General features: G+C 36.5%; 1 non-coding gene across 1 annotated transcript; it reads left to right on the top strand.

Annotated features, from left to right (window-relative positions):
- Positions 1 to 2703: 2703 nt before the first annotated feature.
- Positions 2704 to 2809, top strand: LOC127098803 (small nucleolar RNA R71). Its single transcript, XR_007793498.1, has one exon. It is a non-coding gene; the product is annotated as a small nucleolar RNA R71 (small nucleolar RNA).
- Positions 2810 to 3039: the final 230 nt, after the last annotated feature.

Here is a 3039-nt window from a genome sequence, read left to right on the forward strand (position 1 = left end):
TTTTAGTTATCTTGGAAAAATCCTTGATAAACCTCTTGTAGGATCCATCATGACCAAGAAAGCTCTTAATTCCCTTGATATTCATAGGTGGTGGCAACTTTTCTACCACTTCTAATTTGGCTTGATCCACTTCCAACCCTTTCTTTGAGATCTTGTGGTCTAGATCAATCCCTTCCTTGACCATGAAATGTCACTCTTCCCAATTCAGAACAAGATTGTTTTCTTCACATCTAGTGAGCACCAGATCTAAATTTTCAAGGCATTTCTTGAATGATTCTTCAAAAGCAGAAAAATCATCCATGAAAACTTTCCCGGAATTCTCAATAATATCTGAAAAATGGCCATCATGAATGTTGAAATATGGCTGGAGAGTTGCACAGTCCAATGGGCATCCTTTTAAAAGCAAAAGTGCCATAAGGATATGTGAATGTGATCTTTTCTTGGTTTTCAGATGTAAGAGCTATTTGATTGTAGCCGGAATACCCATCAAGGAAACAATAGAAATCCTTATTAGCCAATCTATCCAACATCTAGTCAATAAAAGGTTGGGGAAATGATATTTTCTTGTAGCCTTGTTCAGCTTCCTATAATCCATGTAAATCCTCCAACCAGTTATAGTTCTTATGGGAATTAAGTCATCTTTATCATTGGCTATGACTATCATGCCACCTTTATTCAACATACAATGTATAAGAATCACCCACACACTATCATAAACAGGGTTAATTATTCCAGCATCCATCCATTTGATAATTTCCTTCTTCACCATGTCTTTCATGATTGGATTTAACCTTATTTGACTTTCAATGTTGTTCTTGGAATTCTCGTCCAATAGAACTCTATGCATGCAAGCTGTGGGACTAATTTCTTTGATGTCAGATATTTACCAAGCAATTTCTTTTTTATGTTTCTTCAAAAGTGTCAGCAGTTGATACTTCAGCTCCTCAGATAAATCAGTAGCAACAACCACTGACAACTTATGTCCTGCCTCTAGGTAAGCGTACTGCAAGTGAGCAGACAACTACTTAAGTTACAATTGAGGAGGGATGTCCACTGAAGGCAAGATGTGATTCTTCATATATGGAGATAATTCCAAAACTTCCATAGGCTCTGCCTCTCTACTTGGTTTACACAGAGGTCCAATTATAATGCCATCATGATGGTTGTCATATTTATCTAACTTTCACAACTCTTGCTCTAAGACATTGCTGTTTTTGAGCAAATTTTTGTGGATGATACTTTCCCAACTTGAGATCATTGAATAGTCATCTACTTCTTCATCTGGATATTGCAAAGCTTTCAGTATATTAAAAATAACTTGCTGGCCATTCACCCTCACTGTGAGTTCTCCTCTTTCCAAATCAATCAAAGTTCTTCTCGTGGCAAGGAAGGGTCTTCCCAATAGAATGAGAGTTTCCTCATAAACATTGAAATCCATGATAATAAAGTCAACAAGGAACACAAAATTGTCCACCCTTACTAGCACATCTTCAATTTTTCCTTGAGGATAACATATGCTTCTGCCTACAAGTTAAAGAGTGATTGTTGTTGGTCTAGAGACTCCAATTCCCAGTTTCTTAAATATAGACAATGGCATAAGATTAATACTTGCTTCAAGGTCACATAATGCCCTACCACCGAATGAATCTCCAATATTACATGGAATAATGAAACCGCCAGGGTCCTTTAATTTTGGAGTAATTGGGAACACTTCCTCCAAAAAGAAAGAGAGTGGGAACACTTCAACTTAGATATTTCTTGTACCAATATTTACTCATTGTCTTCTTTTGAAACTAGCTTCTCACTTGAATCAAAATTTCCTTTTTCTGATTTGTCCTGAGCTAATAGTTCTTTAGTTGGCACCTCATTTCTTGTAGAGGTATATCCTTCACATTCTTTTCCACTTATAAGAGTAATGACCTTGCATGTTTCAACATTATTGACTCCAGATGTTGTGGTTGGAGTTTAAGTAGAGCTTGGGAGAACACCCATATTTCTTGAACTAAGGGTAGTAACAATTTGACCCACTTGATTGCCTAGGTTTTTTATGCTAACTCCTTGAGATTGAAACTGATTTTTGGTCTCTTGAATGAAGGATTTCAGTATGTTCTCGAACTAGCTATTCCCTTGATTAGCCACAACATAATTTGGTGAGGAAAAACCTGGTGGAACTTATGGTGTTTGAGATGCTTGAGGTTTGAGTTGATTTTGATTGTTGCTCCATGAAACATTCTGGTGGTTTCACCAACTAGGGTTATAGGTGTTATTTTATGGGTTATTATACTTGTTGTTACCAACATAGTTAAGTGGTACTGGATTAACATAACAATCCTCAAATAGGTGGGCACTTCCATAGTAGACACATGCAACTTCTAATGCACCAGTCACTACCTTGACGAGTTTAGTTACTGACACGACAATACTAGTCGTATTTTCTTCATCATTTGATGAGTTTGAGCTACTTGAGCAGTAAGAGCAGTAGTTTCAATAACTTGATGCACTCCAGCTGGCTTTTTCTTACTAGGTGTAGGGGAAACTCTTGAAACCGACCATTGATAAGTGTTGTCAGTAATACATTCAATCAACTTATAACCATATTCATAAGATTTTGACAACAATGCTCCACCACTTAAGGCATCAAGCATATCCCTTGATGAAGGAACCAATCCATTATAAAAAGTTTCAAGTTGAATGCAGATTGGGATTCCATGAAGAGGACATTGTCTCAATAGATCTTTAAACCTTTCCCAAGCATCAAATGAAGATTCATCATCCCCTTGCCTAAAATAAGTGATTTCATTCCTCGTTTTGGAATTCTTAACATGGGGAAAGTATTTAGCTAAAAATTATTTAGCTAAATCATTCCATGTGTCTATAGAATTAGGATCCAGAGAGCTCAACCAACTCTTTGCTCGATCTCTCAATGAGTAAATGAACAACCTCAAGCTGAAGGAATCATCTGATATGCTAGGAATCTTAAACTTAATAACCACTTCCAATAATTATATCAAGTATAGACAGGGATCATCATTTCCAAAA

The sequence above is a fragment of the Lathyrus oleraceus genome, chromosome 6 (genome assembly GCF_024323335.1).
Source record: "Lathyrus oleraceus cultivar Zhongwan6 chromosome 6, CAAS_Psat_ZW6_1.0, whole genome shotgun sequence".
Classification (NCBI taxonomy): domain Eukaryota; kingdom Viridiplantae; phylum Streptophyta; class Magnoliopsida; order Fabales; family Fabaceae; genus Lathyrus; species Lathyrus oleraceus.